Source organism: Mustela lutreola, chromosome 5, assembly GCF_030435805.1.
Source record: "Mustela lutreola isolate mMusLut2 chromosome 5, mMusLut2.pri, whole genome shotgun sequence".
NCBI lineage: Eukaryota > Metazoa > Chordata > Mammalia > Carnivora > Mustelidae > Mustela > Mustela lutreola.
Genome location: NC_081294.1, coordinates 58,909,500 through 58,932,397, shown reverse-complemented (window position 1 = coordinate 58,932,397; position 22,898 = coordinate 58,909,500). Strand labels below are relative to the sequence as shown.

Below are 22,898 nucleotides of genomic sequence, written 5' to 3'. Positions count from 1 at the left end.
AACTTTAGTGAGCGCTAAACAAATTGGGCGGGCTTATCTTCCAGCAATAAGGATTCTTCTGCCAAGGAGGATGACTGGCAAGTGTCTGTCAGATGAACTCTGAAGTTTATTCTGGGGTGATCTAGAGTCTAACTGTCCCCAAAGTAGAGGGATGGACTCAGCCTCCCTGGGCACATTCCTGACCCAGAGGTGGAGGGTTGGGATGGGAAATGATTCTATCATCATGACGTTGGTCTGCAGCTGGAGGGAAGGGAGGGTGTTTCTCAGGGCATAAGTCATGACCTTAGATGAATGATGTTCCAGCATTTTCCCAGGAAGGTCTGGCAACATCCCATTGATGCTTGTTTTCAAGTGTTCCTAATCTAAGCACTCAAGGTTCTCTGTGCTCCATTGTCAATGACTGATAGGACAGAAATGAAGCCAGCCTTGGCCTGCCCAGCTCTTGTTTAGGACTCTGTTAGAGCTCTGTAGTAAGGTCAGGTGGAGACCACGGGTTAGGGGACCAAATGCTGCGTAGGAGTGTCTCTCTATCTGCCTACATACGTGTGGCTAACAGGATGTTCTGTGCAGTCAGGACTATAGGGTGTGTGGGAGGGAGCCGAGTGGTAGGTAAGTGGGCCTCTAAGTTATGGGTAAAGGGAGAATCACACAGAATGGATAGAAACCTAAGCCAAGCAGACCAGGGCTCCAGTCCAGCATGCATCACTGGCCAACATCCAATCACATGTACAGTGTATGGGAAGCATCAGTTTGGAGCCTTTCTCTCCTTGGCCGCATGGACCAAACTGCTGAAAGAGCCCTACCAAGCAAGATACCACTGAAGCCACACACAGCATTCACCCCATTGTAAAGGAGCATTCTCCTCCCTTGACCAAATTGAAAGTCTCTCTGAATCATTCAGGAAGGAAACAGTAATGGGAAACTAAGAGTTGCCTCTGTTTATTGAATATTTATTCTAGACACTGTGCTAGTGAATTACCTCACTGAATTCTCACAGCATCCCAATGAGGGAGATTCTCTTTCTACCCCATTTGCACATGAAGAAAGTGGGGTGTAGAGAGGTTACAAAGTTGCTCAAGGACACAGCTTAGGAAGTGACTGTGCAGAACGTCAGCCCAGGTGTCTAGGACCCCACAGTCCCTGTGGGTACCACTGCAGTCCCCTTTTAAGACAGATGATCAGTTCATCATAAGTAGGCAGGTAGAGGTCCCAGCGGCACTCCAGAGCTGCCCAGATTTCTAGTTGGATTGGACCTGGATTGGACCTAACAGGGATCAGTGCCTCACACAGTCTGGCAAGCACTGCTTTCATCCTGTCTGTGTAGGTTCTTCTCTGCCTGGAGCTGGGCTTCTGGTCAACCTCAGGCTAGAACCTCACCAAGGAACAGGGGACAGAGCTGCTTCCTTTGGTGGAGCAGAGAGCAGGAGACACACAGAGTCCTGATCCAAGATGCTTATGCTTCAGTGATACCCAAGGTGGTGGCGACATGAGGCCAAACACAAAACTAGAGAACTCACACACCTGTGGAGCTGGGCAGGTCACCTAAGGGACAGAAGCCAGCCAAATACTGCCAACTTTAACCTGTTGGGCCCCAGGGAAAAATAGGGCTGTTGTGCTCAGGTCTCTTAATTGTGTTGTAAGTCAAGCCGGAAATTTGGGTTTTTAAAGATGTAATCTTCCATTTTTAAAATATTAGCAGCCAATTTTAAAAATTGTTTTTAATGTTGTGCTGTGCATACTAAGTATATCTGTGGGCAGAAGGAAGCCCAGGGAATGTGCCTTTGAGATTTCTGAAGGATAGTAGGGTATAAGAGTATAGGGCTTTGGGACAGACCACCAGGTTCAAATCCCTACCCTCCCACTTCCCAGCAGTACAACTTAGATAAATGACTTGATATCTCGGCGGGGATCCTAATGTCCTCTTGCAGGCTTGCTGTAAGTTAAACGGATAATGAAATGCCTGGCTTTTAAAATACCAGGTCCAGTGGCTGTCAGGTAGTAAGTACTTAAGGTACGTTGCTATTGTTACCCCTGTTGTCAAGTAGGTGTGTAGGGGGAGCTGCCTGACTTTGCTCCGAGGAAGCAGGAGAGGTGCTTGTATTGTATCCTGTCCTTTAAAGAATCCCTGTGGTCCTCTAGCCCTGAAGAAGTGTCAGCTTTCTGTTTGCCAGGAAGACTCTGGCAGCAAGTTCTTCTGTACTGAGAAGTAAAGGATGCCATGGGCTTGTGATTGGTCAGGACAAAAGCAAGTGTTCTTGGAGCTTGTGCTTTAAAATGAACTCCCCCTCTTATTCAGAATTGCTCCCCAGCACCTGTGCTCCTCACTGGGCATTGCAGCATCCTGCGTTTGGTCCGTGCAAAGGGACGTGAGAGGGCATCTTCCCTGCATGGAATGTTCTGGATGTTCTGGACGTGCCACCCTCTGGAGCAGCAGAGAGTCCTTTCCCCAGAGGGGATGCATTTTCTAAATCTGAGGACACCCTCCTCTTTCCTCGGGCTCAGCCTGCTGTCTGAATCTCATAAAAGGAGTGAGAGACGGGAGGGCTTGCTCACCCGGGTCAGACGTAAGGTGTCACCAGAGTAGGAGAATCATAAATTGTTGCAATCTGTGGAAAGTCAAGTTGCTCCAGAGCCTGTCCCAGCACAACAAAGTGTTAGGACGGAACCACAGACCAGCATTCAAAAAGAATGCCCCAGGATCTCAGTCTTAAAATGTTTCTTGTTTTTTGTTTTTTTTTCAAATAGTACAACGCAGAATTATATTCATACCACACAACAAAATTTCTGGGAATTCTCTCCACATCTCACGTATCCGGCAGCTGCTGCCTGCTCCCCAATTTCCTCCAAATGTTCTTCCCAATGTACCCGGAGCTGTTCTGGTCTCCTTGACCTGCTCTTTTTCCTTCCAGTTCTAGAATCTTCTTAACTCTGCCTTTCCATGTGACTCAGGCTCACCTTCTCCTGGTCTGCGCCCCTGGCCAGAACGCCAAGCAGCGCAGTAAGAGCAAGCAGGCAACAGAGCCTGCATGGGGATGCTGCTGGTTAGGAAGGCTGTGAGTGCATGTGCGCTCACATGCTGCCCCATCGCATTCGTAGAGCGGAGGTTACCAGCTCAGGGAGAAGCCATTCCAGAGAACGCTCTCTTGACAGGCAGAATGGTAGAGAAGCAGTGTGAGGAGACTTTTCATGGATGAACAGGGCAATCCCTACATCTGCGATAATGCTCATCTCATTTGACATTGAAGAAAATTCCACTCTTTACACCTCGGGGAATGGGGCTGATCTTTTGATTCACTACACAGTGGGGCAAGCAACCAGGTAACCTATGTTCTGTTGCCAGTCTTATCTTGATCTCAAGGGGAGGGGGAGATCCTCAACCTTTCCAATGAAAAAAGAAGCCATCTCTTTTTGCTTATGTAGTTTGTTACAGGTAGCTTGTTATGGGTGGCTCAGTTGGTTGAGCTTCCGACTCTTGGTTTTGGCTCAGGTCATGATCTCAGGGTCCTGAGGTGGAGCCCCACGTGGGTCCACACTCAGCAGAGAGTCTGCTTTTCCCTCTCCCTCTCCCCCTGGTCCGTCCCATTCCCCACCTCCCCCGCTCAGATTCTCTCACTCTCTCTAGAATAAATAAATAAACCTTAAAAAGAATATGTAGTTTGTTGTGGGCATAGAGAGGAAACTTCATACTTCTGATGGCAGGAGTGGACATCAGATCCTTGGATCCCTGTGCTGCCCCATCCCAGTCATCTGGCATCCATTGCTGGCGTCCGTGGCTGATGAAACTTGCTGTCTCTTCTCTCCTCTTAGTGGGGAGTCCTGATGACCCACCACACCCACCCTCAGAGCCTGGACCCCACCTACCTTCCGCAGTTTCTCTGTGGCTCAGACATGTTTTCTTTCCGGCCCCCTGGTGTATCCTTCCCTCTGCTTCCACTAAACAATCCTTTCATCCCCCACATGTTATCCTCATGATGGGCCCCTGGCTCCCTTAGCCACCTTCCACATCCCCCCCCACCACCATCCCCCCCGGGAGTTCATGGGGACTCTTCACTTTTCCACTCTCAAAACCCTACTTTTGGGATTCTCTGGCTAAGCTGACCATATCACTATTTCTAGGCTTCCCTAGCTGCCCATGCTCGTACCAGAGCACTTGGCAATGCGGGGAAGGAGTAGCGCCCCGCTGTGCTAAGCTTCTTCCCAGTCTAGCTCAGGTAACTCTCCTCGACCTGTCCTCCAGACCTCAGCTCAGGGTTATCTTTGCCAAGTACCCCCCAAGGCTTGGCACCTCTAAATTTCTCCCATATTGTCCAAAGAGCATTCTTTTCTTTTCCTGATGGAAGGAAACTCACCACTGTGCCATATCTTCCTCTCACCTTTCCTGGGTTATAGGTCATAGCTGCTCTTTTCTTTCCTGGAACATTAAACCTCTGCATGGACTAAATGGCAGATAGGATAGAGAGAAAGGATCTTGTTTACCAGAAAAGGGGAAATATATCAGGAAGACTTGTTTTTTTAAAAAATATTTTATTTATTTATTTGACAGACAGAGATCACAAATAGGCAGAGAGGCAAGCAGAGAGAGAGAGGAGGAGGAAGGCTCCCTGCTGAGCAGAGAGCCCAACGTGGGGCTGGATCCCAGGACCCTGAGATCATGACCTGAGCTGAAGGCAGAGGCTTTAACCCACTGGGCCACCCAGGCGCCCCTGTTTTTTTTTTTTTTGTTTGTTTGTTTTTAATATTAGCACCATTTCACTTATAGCATGCTTACTTTTGTCAGATATGGTAGATATGGTAGATAACATTTTCCTATTTTCCAGTTGAGAAAACTGAGCCTCAGAGAGGTTAAGAAAACTGCCAGGGTCACACAGCTTGTTGGTGGCACAGCTAGGAAGAGCACGTGGCTGTTTTGACCCTGGGGTTGAGTGCTCCTTCGGTGGAGCTGTGCCGCTTCCCCTGCTAGGACTCCCTTCTCCTCCAAGAGGCTGCGAAGTCAGCCATGGGGCACCATCAGCTCCACCAATCTGCTCCCCTGTCTCTTAAAGTGATTATAAAGTAGAAACCATGAAATCAGCAGCTGTAAGAACGGCAGGCATTCTGCCTCAAATAGGCACAAATCCTGGAAGCCAGCAGTTAATGCTGAAGTCACCGTGAGCTTCATTTAATCTTTTTTTTTTTTTTTAAGAGATTGCCAGCTATGAATGTCTGGGAGGTGGCCAACGATCTGCTGTAAGCACTTAATAATCTGTAAGTCAAACCCCTCTATTGATGGCAATGTGATGTCGAAATCACTCAGCTTAACAACACACATTGAAAAGACAAATCAATTATCCCTGGGTCTCTCCAAAGGTGGCTTGGGAAGGCAGCACATGGATATGTAAGTATGTATAAACATATATATTTAATGGAGTGTGGAAGGAATAAAAACTGGCATAATAATTGAGGAATCTTTCGGACTCCCCCTCTCCTGGCTGGGAAACCTGCCCAGCCATGAATCCACAAGGCCCCTGGATCAAGTAGGAGCCGTCTCCTTACCCACTGGGCTTAGGAAGAAGGGAGGCTCCCACTGCCCACAGCAAAGGTTCCAGAGCCTACTCGGGCCCCATTCTGTGCAATACTCTTATGCAAGAAAAGATGGGACAATCCCATTCCATTGCCTTCTCCAAGCCCCCTTCAGTTCTCACCTGGAATTGTATGGAAGCTGTCTAACTAGCCTCCTTGACTCTACTCTGCCCTCTACAATCCATTTCTATGGAGAAGTCAGAACAGTCTTTTGAGAACTAAGGTCAGATCATGTCTTGCCTGAGCTTACTTCCACTGATGGCGCATTGTATTTAGAATAAAATCTTTTTTTTTTTATTGTGGCTGATAATGCCCTACATATTTTGACCACTACCTACTTCTCTGACTTTTTCTCACACTTACACCCAGAATGCCTCTTCTGGCCTTCTTTTTTTTTTTTTTTTTTAAAGATTTTATTTATATATTTGAGAGAGAGACAGTGAGAGAGAGCGTGAGAGGCAAGAAGGCCAGAGGGAGAAGCAGACTCCTCGTGGAGCTGGGAGCCTGATGTGGGACTCCATCCTAGGACTCTGGGATCGTGACCAGAGCAGTTGCCCCACCAACTGAGCCACCCAGGTACCCTCTTCTGGCCTTCTTGATCTTACTTGAACAAGTCAGGATGTCCTTTGGGCCTTTGTTGAACTTCTGCCCAAATGACCAACTTTCAACTTAGCACATTATTCAAGTCTAATTTAAAATGTTACTTCCTCTTTTTTTTTTTAAGATTTTATTTATTTATTTGAGAGAGAGAAAGAGAGACAGAAGTGAGAGAGCATGAGAGGGGAGATCAGAGGGAGAAGCAGACTCCCCATGGAGCTGGGAGCCCAATGTGGGACTTGATCCCAGGACTCCAGGATCATGACCTGAGCCGTGAGCCACCCAGGTGCCCTAAAATATTACTTCCTCTTTGAAGCAGAAACAGGTTATACTCTTTTATTCCTTTTAGCACGTATTTTTATCTGAAACTTACTTATTTGAGTCAATTATTCATCTGCCTGCTATGGAAGATTCCCAAAAGTGAGGAGTTTTTCTTTCCAGTACCTAGAGTGCTATTTGGCTTATGATGGGAATCCCTGGGAATCTGGGATTCTAATTCCTTTCTCCCCCTACCTGAAGAAATAACATATTAAAATTTACCAGAGGTTCAGTCACTCATTTTTTTCAAATTTATTTCCACAGCGAATATTCACCAACTCCCTACTGTTTGCCACCTTGTACAACAGGCATTGGGGCCACAGAGTAGTCCATGACCTCGAAGAAATCAAAATCTAGAAAACACCATGAAACTTCTTCAGTATGGTGACAAATATAACAAAGGTGTACATGATCTACTCAGAAAATGAACCCTTAGGTCAGGGCTTTTCAAGGAAAGGATTTCAAAAGGAAATAAATCTTGGGGCACCTGGGTGGCTCAGTGGGTTAAAGCCTCTGCCTTCAGCTCAGGTCATGATTCCAGGGTCCTGGGATTGAGCCCCACATCAGGCTCTCTGTTCAGCAGGGAGCCTGCTTCCCCTTCTCTCTCTGCCTGCCTCTCTGCCTACTTGTGATCTCTCTCTCTCTGTCAAATAAATAAATAATCTTTTTTTAAAAAGGAGATAAATCTTGAGCAGTAACTTGGAGGATGTACGGGAATTAGGCAAGCAAGGAGTTGAAGTATTCTGAACAGCACAAGCAAGTATCAGAAGCTCCTCCATCTGGCTAGAGTAAATGATTCTCATGAAGGAGAAGCAGGAGCTAAAGAGGCAGATAGGTCCAGATTAAGTAGGACCTTTGTAACATTAAGGAGTTAGAACTTCATCTTGAAACAACTGTAAACTTTTAAGATAATCACTTTGGTCCCAGTGGAGAGGATGTGTCTGTCAAAGGAAGAAAATATTGGTCTTAAGAGACCCTGTGGGCCTGGATTAGGAGAGTGTGATAGTTTCCTAAGGCTGCTGTAACAAATTACCACAAAAAAGAGAAATTTATTGCCTCACAGTTCTAGAGGACAAAGGTCCAAATTCAAGGTACGGGTAGGTCGTGTTCCATCTGAAGTCTCTAGGAGAAGATCGTTCCTTGCCTCTCCCAACTTCTCGTGGCCCCAGGTGTGCTTTTGGCTGGTGTCTGCATCGGTCCTATCTGTGCCTCTGTCCTCAAATAACTGTCTTCTCCTTGGTTGTCCTTGTCTCAGTATGATGTTTTCCCCCTCTTACACCGGCACCGCTCATGTTGGACTAAGGTCTTCACTAATGACCTCATCTTGATGATATCTACAGAGACCCCATTTTGAAACAAGGGCACATTCATAGGCACTTGGGTGTCTTAGTGTTTTCAGGCTGCCCTAACAAAATACTACAAACTGGGTGGCGTATGAACAACAGAAATTTCTTTCTAACAGTTCTAAAGGCTGGGAAATCCAAGATCAAAGCATTGGTAGATTCAGTGTCTGGTGAGAACCCTCCTCCAGATTTTAGGCTGCTGACTTTTCGTTATATCCTCACATGGTGGAAAGAGGGCTAAGGAGGTCCATCGGGCCTCTTTTATGAGAGCACTAATCCCATTCATGTGGGCTTCACCCTCATGGCCTACGCACCTCCCCAAGCCGTCCCCCTCCCCCACCGCTCCCTGATACCATCACATTGGGCATTAGGTTTCAACATATGACTTTCTCAGGGGAGCACAAATATTTCATTCTTAGCATAGGAGTTTAGATTTCAATACATCTTTTGGGGGGACATAATTTAACCCATAACAGGGAGTAAAGGGAAAGAAGGGGGAAACTCCAGAGTTGAATAGAAATGGATTCAATAATCTTAGAAGCTAAGCAGATGTGAAAGTCTGAAGGAAAGGTGGTGACCTAGAAAGATTCCCACATTTTTGGTTTATGTGATCAAGTAGAGGGTGGAGGCATTCGCTAAAATATACACTATATCATATAGGATGTAGAACACAAAATCCCTGTTTCTCTTCTTCAAATGCTTAGCCCATCAGCCAAAGTAATCTTAGTAGCCTAAAGAACTTCCTTAGAGAGGAAGAAATGGCCAAAAAAAAAAAAAAAAAAAGTAACCACACAAGTAAAGAGGGAATATTACCTCCCTCAAAATTCAGACCAGAAGCCAAAATGGAAATCAAATCACTGAATTCAGTTGATTTCTTAAAAACGAGAGCCACAGACCCAACCTGAGTTTTCCTTGTGGAGGAAAAAGAAGAAGCCTGTTTTCCCAGCCTAATCTATTGACCCTTCATTCATTCTGGAGCCAAGCTGAAATCAATAGTGTCTTGTTTGGTCGGAAAACCTTAGGAAAGGGAGGCCACGGCGTAGGCCAGAGCTTTCTTGAGCAGAGCATTCACAAGCTCAGGAAACAGCCGACTACACAGGTAAAGCATCCTCCGCGGAGGCCCCAGCCGCCCAGGGTCTGGTTCTGACATGGTTCATCCGGTGCCTGTGGCCGAGCCTCTTTGATGTCCAGACCAAACACGACCCGCTTTCCCATGGGCATCGACGCCTTTCCGCATGCATACCTGGAGGCGGTGGCTCTGGGCGATGTCCGCCAGCCCGTGCTTTGAAACAGAGTGGGGCGGAGGTAGGTGGGCCACCCCTGGGAAAAGGCTGACTGGATTCGCAGGCACCAGGCAGAGGCGATGATGCGGTGTTTCAGCACCGGGCTGAGAGGAAGCTTGGATAGTGTGGAATGAAATCTACCTTCCTTCCACTCAGAGCCCAGGTCCACCTCCGAAGACCCCAGTGATGGGCTGGCTTATTGGGACCGAGACGTTGCCGGGTCAAGGCCAAAGAGGCTATGACCTACCACATTTTACAGACTGCTGACAGACAGGCTTACTGGCCTTCACACTCTGGATTCTTCTGGACATTTTCCCTCCCTCTTGTTCTCCTGACAGTCGGAAAGCCTTGTGTGGCTTAGCTGCCCTTGACAAGCTTTCTGTTGCCTGAGGCCGGGAAACCACCTCTGCTCTTAATCTGACCCAGCTAATTGGCCCTGAAGAAGTAAATTATGTAGAAAGAGGAGCTGTCTGTGACTCTTGCCACATATATCACCTAAGTATAAGAGACACAAAGAGTGACCACAGCCTTCTTATAAATCTATTATGGCCTCTTGACCTCTGAGCAATAACAAATAGAATTCTTGCAGGCTGTCCTGAAGATATGAAGACGTTTTGTGAGAACATCTGGCATTCATTGAGTCAGGAAAAGGAAGGGAAAAAAAAAATCACAAGCCCTGGGACAGAATTTCATTTTCTTTTCATGTTGCCATGTGGGTGAAGGAGCCCTCTCTGTCTTTAAGCAAATGTGTGGGGGGGGGGGGGGAGAGGGGGGAGGTTGGTGGTGGTATGTGAGCTCCCTTTCAAGTTTTAAAAGGGGCATAAAAATGCACATGCATGTCTGTGAAGAAGTTCTCTGGCAGGGGGAGCATCTTTTTGAAGGGGATGTCCGGTTATTGTAACTTGCTGTCAGTATGTCTTCTTTCCTTCTGCTCCTGTGAAGTTTTCTCTGTGCTGCCCTCTGGGAGGACCTGGGTCACAAGTGATGGAATCTATAGGTTGCTCAGGGGACACCAGAGTGTGCACGCATGACATGGTCAAGAGCCCAGAGGGCTCGTGTGCACCCTCACTCATTCTCGCTCCGTCCTCTCTCTCTCTCCATTTCTGTAGATTTTGTCTCATCAACTCACAACCAACAAATTCAGATTCCCCTTGGAATGCAGTGGAAGTTGACTTCTGAAGCCTGGATTTGCCTCTCTCCCACAGGATAAGCATATGCTCTCCGTCCCCCACACAAAAGTTGGCCTCTCTTTTGATCAGTGAGTTTAAATCAGAATAGGTCTTAGGTAGCCAAGGTGGCTTAAAATGTTAGCAAACAGTGGGATCCCTTTTAATTTTTAAAGGGAACTCTAATTCTACCCTTTATGACTTGCTTAATTATCCTGGGCCCCTGAACAGCTGTCTATTGATTCCAATTAACATGATTGACATCTCCTCTGGAAGGTAAAAGCTAATCAACTACAGGGTCCCCCACTGAGAATTCATTTCCTTCTTGGAGTCACTCCTGGGCAGGAGGAAACTTAAATAGAGAATTGAGAATCGGCACCCACAGCTCTGATTTACTCTTTTATATACAGTCCCACAGTGTCTTGTGCAGGGGGAAAAAAAAAAGCCTAGCAATTTTTTTAAAAATGGCAATTTATTTTTGAATCACACTAGTGTTAATTCTATTGGCTTTCCTTTTCCTTCTTTTCTATTTTTTATGAATCTAAATTGATCCCGTGAATGTTTGATTTCCTTTTCCTTTCCAGTTCTGAAAGACCCACAAAAATCTACTCCTGATTACTTCTGACAAGTTCAGAAGTTGACATGAACTTTCTAGTACAGTCAAATTTCAGCTTTCCATCTTTGGGATGCAGATCTTGATGGTTTTCTTGATATTTTCAGATTAAAAACAAAAAAGGAAATAAAAGGGTGGTTGTGTCTGGTAACAAATCAGGCCCTATAAAGACAGCAGAGGGCTGGAATGATGCTGAACCTGACTATGCAATATAAAACAAAGAGAGCCAACAAATTCATTCAACTTCCATTTCTGCCCATTATATGCCAGGAACATGGAAACTTCTAGAAGGGTGGGTGTGATTTGGCCTTGATACCTATGGCATCCCCTTTCCTCCATGTGTATTCCTTTTGGCCAGAAAGGAAATCTAAGTGTTATAGTTGGCAGCAAGCTCAATATGAACAGTGTTCTGTGGTTGCCAAGGAAAAAAAAAAAAAGGAGTAATACAGTCTTCAGAGTATCCAGTTCAAAGGGGGCAAGTGGTTAGGCAAATCGTCACACTGATTGGCATTTTATTTGACTATAAATTTCATTAGAGCAGACGCACTGTTGGTCTGGCTGATCACCACATTCCAATAACCTAGCACAGTCCTTGATATGTCACAGATACTGAATGGCGATTTGTTGAATGAATGAATTCTCTGGGCACAGACCCAGTAATTTCAAAGAAATGTGGGCCAAATTTGTGTTTAGAAAGCTGGGCAGAGAGAATGATTATTGGATGATGGGACCGATGGGCAGACTGGATAAGGTGAGATTAGAAGAAATGAGATGAAGTTAGATTTTGGACAAACAACATAGGATAACTAATAAAGCTCAGTGTTATACTCAAACAAGAGTTTGCAGACTGAGTGTTTGTACATCAGGAGATCTAGCACTGCATCCCTGTTTGCTGAGTGACCCTCCTTTAGTTGGGTTGAGCGATAAGTGAGAAGAATGGCAGAAGGGCCCTTGACAGCAAGCAGTATGGTCCGGCAAGTCCCAGGCCAGCGGGGCTGTTCATTTCACTCTACTGACCGGAGAAAGTGCTCTCCTGACACACCTCTTCTTTTCTCTCTCGTTCTGGAGCCATGCCACTTACTCGAAGGACAAATGAGGAGGAAGGGAGACAGCCAAGAAAGAATGAATGGTTCAGCTCTGCTGGGAGACCAGGGTCCCAGTCTGGTTTTGCAAGGCTGCTCCCTCCCTGGGGCAGATCCAACAATTGTGGCAGCATTTCTTGACCAAAATGGAACCAACAACCAATAAAAACAGCACTACTAACCTGCCCGGGGAGCTACAGGACACTTCTGTTTTGTTTCGCTTTCACCCGTTTCCGAATATAGGTTTGTGTCTAACAGATTAAAGTGTGTTGGCTATCAATGCCGGTTTCTGTGTCGTAATGTCACTTCCCCTTACCACTACAAGAAATCTTCAGACAATTAGAAAGTTCCCGGCTTCCTGCAGGAAGGCCAGAGCCCTCAACCGGACTTCCTAGAGGGAAGCGAGTATTTCTGATGCTTCCCTTTCAAGCAGCTTTTATCGTTTTGCTTCCTATAATATTGATTTCATGCTTTTCTGTATATTGGAGCCAATATATTTTTTCCAGCCCCAGATATTTGCTTGTGCCCAGAAAGTTCCCGTGCCTCGGGAGTTGACAAACACGTGACATGGCCTCACCCACTGCAGCAGCCCAAGGGGCCGCTGGCAGGCTGTTGGCTTCATAAGTCACCTGCCTGATTGTCCTCTCTGTTCAAGCTGGGTTTGCAGCTTAAAGTGTGTTGCAGTCGTCCACTGAAGAAGGTCCAGGGCAATGCTGGTCACGGTGTTGCTAGATTCCTAAGGCCCCAAGCTCTGGCCTGTTCTTTGTTCAATCTAATCTGAAGCTCAACATTCCAAGAGCAGTAGCTTAACTAAGTGGGGGATTTTTTTCTGAGCAGCTGAACCAGTGGAGGAAGGGAGCTGAGTTCCCCTTTCCAGATTGTGATTCCTTCCAGAGGAATCCCATGCCACCTGCAGAGATGAGACAGTCAGTCACTACAACAACTTAATGTGGCTACTATTAGCTGAAGCAAAAATTCTATGGCATTTAACGTGCATTAGTGTTCCTCAGATCTGAAACTCAGAACTTGGATCGGAACTTGCTTTTTATACTCAAAGCTCAAAAGTACAAATAATTCTGAGTCCTTGGCAGCAACAATGGAGGAATTCTATAGGCAAACTAAATATCTTGCTTCAAATGTTGATATTGGTGGTGATGCTTGAATTCCAGTAAGTCTGATGAGGAAAGTCACTGTCCTTACTCTTGTCCACCTCATCTGTCACCCCAACTCGACGACCAGCTTCACCAGGACAGAGAATGTCTGACAGTTTGAGGAGCTGTATTTGGTAAAAGATCACTAAGGACAGTCATAAAGAATAATAATGGCAAATGTTCATTGAATGCTTACCAAATGCCTGGTTTTGTTACTAGAATGTTTTATACCTTATCACGTTGCCCAGAGGTTAGGGCAACTCTGTAAATGAGCTGACGATGCTGTTTAAGAATAAGGAAACTGAGGGGCACCTGGGTGGCTCGGTGGGTTAAAGCCTCTGCCTTCAGCTCAGGGCATGATCCTGGGGTCCTGGGATCGAGCCCCGCATGGGGCCTCTGCTCGGCAGGGAGCCTGCTTCCCTCGTCTCTCTCTCTCTGCCTGCCTCTCTGCCTACTTGTGATCTCTGTCTATCAAATAAATAAATAAAATCTTTAAAAAGAAGAAGAAGAAGGAAACTGAGTCTTTGGGAAGTCAAACAAGCTGTCTGAGAGACTACCATGGACTGAATGTGAGTGTTTGAACCTAGTCTGCTGCCGAATCTACTCTGAATCCCCTCAGCTTCTCCTTTCTGCTTTGCATTTCATTCAAAGGGCTTTCAAAGAAACAAAGAAACAAAATGAATTTGGGGGACAAGATGTGGATCTTGAGAGTAGTGAATTTGACATTTTGCTCCATTTTGTTTCCTTCTTTTCTTTCTCCCTTACACAACCACTTACTAGACGTTGTGCTAAGCCGACTGTAGCCTGGTCCCGCTTTTAAGTCGCTGGTCGCCTAGATAAGCAGGTGACCATACAGTGCTTCCTTGCTGCACAGTGGGCCGAGGGGCTTCATGGAACCACGCCCCTGCATCCTGCAGCACAGGGGCGGGAGGGCTCCCAGCGAAGAAGGACGTGGTATATGGGAAGGCCTGGAGGCAGGAAGGCACACAACATAGTCAGGGAGAGACAACACATCCGGGGGAGTTTGGTCAGACCAAATGGATTGAAGGAGCTCTCATGCAAGATGCTGGTCATAAGGCTAAATGGAAATGTCATTTCAAGCCGTGCTGTGGAGACATTTGGAGGAGACTAGAGGAATAGATCCTAGTGAAGATGGAGGCCAGCCCCTGTGCTAGGACAGAAGGTATCAGAGATGAGGTAAAGGGTTGACTTCAAAAGACATTTCAGTTGTAAAATCCACAGGGCTTAGAGACAAATTGTCATTGTCAGCTGGCATTGTCCACCGGGCTGAGGCTGAGGACGTGGCTTGAACGGGTGGCGGGGGAGACATCCCCAGTGCAATCTGAGACATGTTGCCTTTCGAGATGCCTGCAGGACATCCAGGTGGAGAAGTGTATTTTTTTCAGCTATGCATTGTGTTTTGTGTTTTTGTTTTTATTTTTTCACAGTCTGCAAATAGAACTTGAATCCTCCTGGGGCGCCTGGATGGCTCAGTGGGTTGAAGCCTCTGCCTTCGGCTCAGGTCATGATCCCGGGGTCGTGGGATCGAGCCCCGCATCGGGCTCTCTGCTCAGCGGGGAGCCTGCTTCCCCTCTCTCTCTGCCTGCCTCTCTGTCTACTTGTGATTTCTGTCTGTCAAATAAATAAATAAAATCTTTAAATTAAAAAAAAAGAACTTGAATCCTCCTTTGAGAAGTGAAGTTGCCAGTAAAAATAATGCCAGCATTAGTGTGTCTTGACTGTGGCTGGAATAGGGCTATTGTAGCAAAGCCCAGAATACAGAAAGCAAATGGTGGTTGTTAGCAGTCGGGGACAGGCCCCCAGCTGCTAAGTAGGGGTTTAGGCCTGGAGAGGGGGCTAGGGGGTTGAGGAAGGATGGGGGTGGGGAGGCAGGCAAATTATCTCTAAGAAGAAATCACTTTTGTTTTTAATTTTACGCACATGGGGCTCATAATACTTGCAGGAACAGGGCTTAGCGATGGAGAGATAAGAGTGAGCCTCCCTTACTGAGGGGCTGGGGGGCACTGTTGCTTTCCCCTGGACTGATTTCGGTGCTCACAGAATGGATTTTGGGTGATGATCAACAAGAAAGAGACTCCCAACCCTCTCCCGACTTTCATGGCTTTCTTCATGCTTTGCTACATGCGCAGCCCCCTCTCAGCCCTCCGATCTGCCCAGAGTGCACCCCGGAGTGTCCTCCGGAGAAATTTCAGATATACGCCAGAGATTATGATGACTCTCTCTCGCACCTTACTTTTACTTACCTACCTTCTTACTTTTTAAAGCAAGGTCAAAAGTCACCAGCATCTTCTGCAATTTACATCACATTCTAGGAGCCTCACCTCCCTTCTTGTATTCATTTAGGAATGTTTCATTTCTGCAAAAATTGTGCTGTGATCTTTGCTTTTCTATGCATGCCTTTCATCCTGCGCTCACAATGTGCTGTGCAGATGTTCCACGGCCAGACCCTGGTGCCCCCTAATTTGCTCTGTGATCCCCCGCTAGTTACAGTCCCTCTAGGCCATACGTTTACCTGCAGCTAGGCACACAAACAGGACACGTTGGGAGGATGTGGTCTCCTCTGTGCATGGCCTTCTACTTCTCTGCCTTTGCTCATCAAACTCTCCCCATACTCTCTGCCTCTCTCCTCAGGCCATACAGCTCCCTCTCAACAGGTTGCGTTCATTTGTTAATTCGATATGTCTGTTTTGAGTGACATTGTAAATATTGTGCCTGTGTGTCCCCAGGGATATAGCCATGAACAAAGAGTCAAGAGTCCAGGAGCTCATAGTATAGTGAGGGAGATGACAGAGAAGTCAGCATAAATATACCATCTGGTATGTAGACGCTAAGGTAAGGGCAATTGCAGGGTGCTCTGGGAACGCAGAACTTGGGCCCCTTACCAGGGTGAGGCAGTGCAGGCCTTCCATAGGAAGTAGGAGCTGGCGTGCTATGGTCTGGTTCCTGGATCCCAGGTCGACTCTTTACAACTTGTATTACTTTGGGCAAATTACTTAACACCTCTGTGCCTTTACAACGTGATAATGAATTTAAAACTTAGTAAAGTACCTAGCACATAGTAAATGCTTAATAAGTACACCTAGTAAGTATACTTCATTCATTCATTCATTCATTCATTCATTGACTCCCTCATTCAGTCACTGCCTGCTGAGTACCGACCATGTGCTGGACAATGTTCCTGAAGGTGTGAAGAGGTATGGCCAGGTCTTGGAAAATCAGTTCTTCTAGAAAGTAAATTACTTCCTCCCAGCCCATTTTATCCTGCATGGACTTTATTTGGAGAAAGTCTTCGAAGTGATATTAATAGAAGTTCCTTTTGCTGCCTCTAGAAGCTGCAATCAAGAGGCCTTCACTAGGGGTGAGGGAGAGCCTGGGCAGGGAGCGAGTAGCAGGTGTAGCTCAGTCCAGCTTGCACATTTCAGGCTCTTCTTCAGCTCCGCTTGGCTCCCACTCACTGCAGCCTACAGCAGTCCCCCTTCCCCTGGGACCGCATTGCTCCCAAACGCCATCTCAAATGTAGGTCTGTTGGGTGCCTGAAGGTTTGACCAACACCCACTGCATCTGAATACTTGCAATTCTTGGAAATAAAATGCACCGGTCCCGGGGGCTCTTCCTGAGGGAGAACCTGGCCATCTTACTGATACATTCAGCTACAGATGCTTAAAACCCTCACACAGAGGAGGCAGAGAGTCTGTAAGCCAGTGCTGTTCGCCAAGACCTGAGCATGGCCCAGTGCCTCTAGGGCTGCATTGCCCTAGAGCAGCTCTGAACAGTGGAAGAGTCCTCCCTGTGCTGGGATGGATAGGGGATACTTCTCCAGAGAAAATAAACTTGCACGGTACAGAACCAGGGAAGGCTAGACTTCTTGCTATCATGACGCTCCAAAAATGTAGCCATAACGAGTCTCCTTTTCTGGTTTCAGAATGCAGAGCTAGGTTTTTCAGCCCCATTGAATTGAGAGATGGTAAAGTAACATTGTTTGGGGTCATTCCCTTTCCAGCAAAATCTTGTCTTTTTTTTTTCCCTCGAGGTATAATTCCAGTAACACAGTATTCATCATTTTAAAGTAAATAGTTCAATTTCGAGTATATTCACTATATTGTACAACCATGACTGCTGTCTAATCCTATAGCATTTCCATCACCCCAAAAAGCAACCTGTTATCCATTAGTCTCCCTCTCTCCATCCTGCCCCCCTACAGCCCTGGCAACCACTAATCTACTTTTTGTCTCTATAGATTTGCCTGTTCTGGGCATTTCATATAAATGGAATCACTCGTGTGTACCCTTTTATGTCTAACTTCTGTCACCTAGTATGTCTCCAAGATTCATTCATTTTATAAGTATGTAAGAGTACTGCATTCCCTTTTTGTGGCTGAGTAATAACCCGTCGTATGGATAGAGCACTTTTTGTTTATGTGGGCATCACCTGATGGGCATTTGCCTTGTTTCTACCTTTTGGTTATGATAATGCTGCTAGTGGAAATTCATGTGTAAGCTTTTGTGTGGATAGGTGTTTTCAGTTGTCATGGGTATATACTTAGGAGTGGGATTAGTAGGTTGTATGTTAATTCTGTGTTTAACTCTTTTGAGGAACTTGGGAAGAGTTTTCCACTACTGACTTCACCATTCACGTTCATGCAGTATATGAGAGTTCCAACAATATACGAGAATTCCATTGTCTCCACATTCTTGCCAATACTTGTTATTGTCCTTGATTTTTAAAGTGTGTCCATCCTAGTGCCTACGAGATGTGAAGCGGGGCCCTTTCTTATGCCTACTAATTCGGCTGTTACAGGCTTTTTCTACTTCTGTCTACCCATAGCCATCTTATCGATGATCCAGAATTTTTCCTAGAACAAAAAGAAAAATGATGGACAATTTTTAATATTTTATATCTCTCGTAGTTACATCCTTCTTGTTAACCCAGCCAGAATCTGCATAATTCCAATATTGACCTCCCAAATCACATACTTTCCAAAGACCAAGCTCCCTTTTACTCCTGTTGTTTCCTAATTTTATGACCTGAATTTGAGAAACCATAGATAGCGACTCCCCCTTAAAGCCGCCACCCTTCCCTCCCTGGGCAGCTGGAGGGAGGAGAGAAGGAGCTCATTGTTTCCACATTCTTCTCTTTATTTCCAAACCCAGGGGTTAATGAAATGTACAACTTTCTTCGGAAGAAATTAAAAGCAAAGCATAATCACGTCAAAACTTACTCTTCAGGAATTTGTGCTTGAACCTAGCACCAGCTAGAACATAGCTAGTGTAAAGTGTGTCTTCAGGAGAGAATTTAATATGCACATTATTAAATTATATTAAACCAGTTTCAGGGAATGGAGTGTTTTCATGTATTTTAGTTGCATGTTCCTATTACTTCTATGCATTGGGGTTATGACTTAAAAATCCTTATCATTAAAATAAGTCCTGAAGGATCTCCAGCAACCAGTGACATCATCAACTCATTGTATATAGTTGTGGGTAATCGGTGCATATTTTGTAACTCAAAGTTTTCTAGTAAATTTAAATGGCCATGTGTCTCAACCAGCTCATATTAATGAGGTTTTTATTCAGTCGGATTTCTAACAAGACCAGAAGAGTGAAATGCAAAGCAAAACAGACTTAAGTTTGAATTCCAGCTCTGCTCTGGCTAGATGAACTTGGGCAAGTCACTTTTCTCAATATATGAGATGAGATTCCAGTATATAGGTTTCAGGGCTGTTTTGAGAAGTAAATGAGATAACTTTTGTAAAGTGTCAGCACAGGGACAGTCACATAAATAGCAGGCATTCAATAAAGGGAAACCATTAGTAGTAGTACATTTAAATAATTGGTGTATTCCAGAAATGGTGCAAGTAAACCTTTTTTTTTTTTTTTTGTCTTGTGGATAATGAAACGTATTAACTAGAGTAGGAAACTGATTTTTCAGGAACACTTTTTTGTAAATGGATGAATCGCTTCGAGTTTTATTCAGTTGAGATACATTTCATTTTTTAATACTAGGATTTCTTGAAACAGGACACACGTATCCAGAATCTTAAGGCCCCATCTCCTGTTTCTGAAAAATACCACGGTTTGATTCTCATGTTGGCAAATGCTGGTGAGGCAAACAAACACAACCTCCCCACCCCCACCATCAACCTTGACATGAGCAGACTATGTGTGAGAGCCCAGTGTCTGTGGACTGAAGGAGGTACCAGCTCCTGGGAGGAAAAAAAAAAAAAACAGTTTTACTAATCTTGTTCTCCATTGGGATTTTAAGAGAAATCTCACAAAGATGTTTTGGTTAAAATGAAAGCAAAGTGCTCAAACCATAATAAGGGTCTCAATTATAACCCTGGGAGAGCAGATGGGCACCGGATTTGATAGAGAGGACCCTTTTAGCACATCTGTCTTTGATAACTTCTAACACAGAGACTGGCGCCTTTGAAATTAATGGGTCACTCCAAAGCAGTGTTTTAATAATGCAACTGAGAACTTTTTGTTATGTAGAGCAGTCCTTACTGGTGCTGACTTTGAGGACTGAATTAATTTTTCATGAGTTCATAGTGCTTTAGGCTACTATTCCAGCTTTTCCTAGTTTCTGGGTTTGGGTTTTTTTGTTGTTGTTGTTTTTGTTTTTTAGTGTGTAGGCTTTTTTTTTTTAAGGGTGATTTGTTTTAAGCATCTCCATATGAAGGTTTTGGGGAGCTCTATTTTCTCTTTGGTCACTGAATGAGGGATTCTCAAGAGCTTGAAAATTCTCCAATAAGCCCTATCTCACTTTGCTTCTAAATATTCTTCTACCATCTTCCATTTTACTTGCATATGTCATGGACCAGCAATGTACACATAGCCACTGAATCCAGAAGGCAAATCGGGGAGGCAAGCTACCCTCTTGGAGAGAAGTGCCTTCTTCAGAACTGTAAGATTTGAATGAGGAACGAGATCCATTGCTTATTTTTTCCTTTTCATTCCAAGAAGGATTCTTAAGGCTCTCTACCAGCCCACTTGTGTTCCTAAGAGATTCTATCCTCAGAAGTCTGGTTGCTGGAAATGAGGGTCTTGTCTAGTGGAAATAGAAAGTACTTACTTTATCGTTACCCTATCTTAGAGAGCAAACTCAGCCTCCTCATTTTTGGAAGTATTTTCCAAATACTCTACTCCACACAGATTGGCCCCACTCTCTGAAGGCCTATAGGAACCATACGGTCTGCAACATCGGGTGTAGCATTTAATCATCCACAGCCATTTATCAAGTAATATATATTCATGGCATGAAAAAACCAGAAACGATCTTTTAGCCTGCCTTTCCCAGCATTTTATAAATATGTCATATCTCACTAGCTTGTAAGCACAAGAATTGAAGCATGCCTGACATTTACTTTTATAGGAAGGAAAGTACAAAGGAAGGGAGGGAGGGAGGCAGGCCCATGGTTGTTCTATAGTTCAGAAAACTTAATCTAAGTGCTGAGGCCACCGCAGATGTAATGGATTGGGGGTGAGGGGAAGCTCTCCAAAGTCTTCCCTGCACATCCTCCTGTGTTTGAGGTAGATGCCCCACAGTATCTGGGACTTGGCTCCTTCCAGCACTGTTCACACTCAGTTGTTACTAGTCATGTGCCTGTCTGGCACCCCCACTATACTATGTTCCCCGAGAACAAGGAACTTGTTCTGTGTCTGTCTTGTTTGCAGATCCATGCCCAGTGCTTAGCACACAGCCTACATACAGCTCAGTACATGTTGGGTGAATGAATAAAGTTGTTCATGAACGAAAGAGCCATGTAAATTAGTTGGGGCTTCTCCAAAGAAATGATCCTGAAAAACAGTATGTGCATATCCAAGGTATTTAGAATTGATTCGGAGAACGGTACTGTACTTCTGTAATTTAGTTTGGGCATCATGGTACCAGGAATCACAAGAAGAGTGACAGATATGGAATGTTGGGGCCAGTAAGGAAATTATGGGCGGCTGTTTCTCACTATTACTCACCAGCTCTATCAGTTTCGGAGCCTCACTTAATGCATCATCATTTGCAGAGGTGGGGAGTAGGAGAAAGGAGCAGGCTGTAAGAAAGATTTCTGTTCTCTGATGGTAGTAGCTAAGTAGCAATGGTAGGATACCTACTGATGGGATTCTTCAGGTCATAATGTATGCACAAGACTCCCCCCCCCCTTTATTAAGGGATAATTGATTGAGGTCAGAAGTTTTGGAGAGTCCTGGGAGATTTTTAATCTAGTGCCATCATGCAAAGCTTACTACATCAATAAGACGGTTCCGTAGGGGGATAGAGGAGTAATTGAGATGCCACACCAGCTGGAATCCAGATGAAGATACATTTGGAAGCTTAATCACAATCATGTTCTACACTAAATATTCATCCGTCTGTCTCCCAAAGAGGACAGGAAATTAAGTTGTCAAGGGCAGGGGGGATGTGGATTTAGCTGAAAGAAGAAACCCACACCTCAGCCTTAATCTCTAAATATGCAAGACTGTCTTCAGTGGTTGAAGCAAAATCCTCTCCTTTCCAGTTTTATTTTCTGAGAAATATTTGAGCTGTTTATACACAATTTATCAGCTTTACAGTTACCGAAATGGACTGTTAAGATAGCTCAGGCTCCTCACTGTGGGATAAATACAGATGAACAATGCCATCTCAATAGAAAAATGCTTTACTGAGCCAATATAGAAAAGTATTAAAGTTGTGTAAACATGTGAGGAGCAGCAGGGGAATTCCTAAACAGAGTTGACGGGCTGTGATTGCACATGCCTTGGGGTACTGTGTCCTGAAAGTTGAACTAAACCCCGCATATAGTCAGTAGGAATTATATTGCATACTGTGGGTATTCATTCATTTTTTTTTCTTTTTTTATTTCCAAGTTCAACTCTTAGGGGCCCTTCAAGACATCTAAATTTCATTTCAAAGGATGATTTGAAAAATGTGTATTGTTGCCATACATTAGATGATCGTCTCCTTCACATTTTGGTCTGACATTATGAATCAAACGTTGGCTTTAATGAAAGGGGACAGTGTCCTATTAGAGGAGGAGGTTATATGAAACAGGGTGTCATTGGATGCAAGTAACAGAAAAATCTCCACTCAGATCACTTTTCATAAGGTGTACAGGCTTCCCTGCTCTCTGAAAGTTCGCTTGAAGCCCACCATATTTTTATGAAAGGCCCACCTTAGTACCTGTTTTTGCTAACTGCAGGAAATCCAGAGAGGATTTTTGCTTTTACAAAATGGTGACTGCTTCTTTGCTTCATGCCACTTCAGCTTACCAAAGGCTTCATAGGAATCCTCTACTTTTGGATAGCAGGGAAAACCTTTACTTCACGCGATGGAAGTCTTTAGGTGGGGGATAACTCAGATGCAGGATATTAGAGCTCCTGTCCTGCTTCTCCATGGCTCTCTTGGTGCTCTGCCTCCCCCAGTGTGTTGACACCATTCTCTAACTAGGACTTAGATGGCTGTAGGACATCCCGGCTATCACATCCTAATGCTTGAATTTCCACCAAAACCAAGGTGTCATCTCTTCTCTAGGCATTTATCTTAAGTAGTAAACATCCTAGAAGCTCATTAGTAGAATAGCTCTCACATGAAACCTACCTCGGCCAGTCCACTGATGATGTTACAGCCATCTTTGCTTGGAAGTGGTGGTGGAAACATACCCATTTTGTGAGTAAGACATAGCCATCCATGACGTCACCCAGTTCACATGGTGCAGCCGAAGGAACACGGGCTGTGTGGAGTCAGAGGTGCATTTGAATCCTATTCTTGTCACTA

The 22,898-nt window shown here is 45.0% G+C and overlaps 1 protein-coding gene across 1 annotated transcript in view; it reads left to right on the top strand.

Annotated features, from left to right (window-relative positions):
• The window catches only part of SLIT3 (slit guidance ligand 3), a 589,205-nt gene that overhangs the window by 228,257 nt on the left and 338,050 nt on the right, over nt 1-22,898 (top strand). The gene's annotated exons all lie outside the window — the stretch shown is intronic.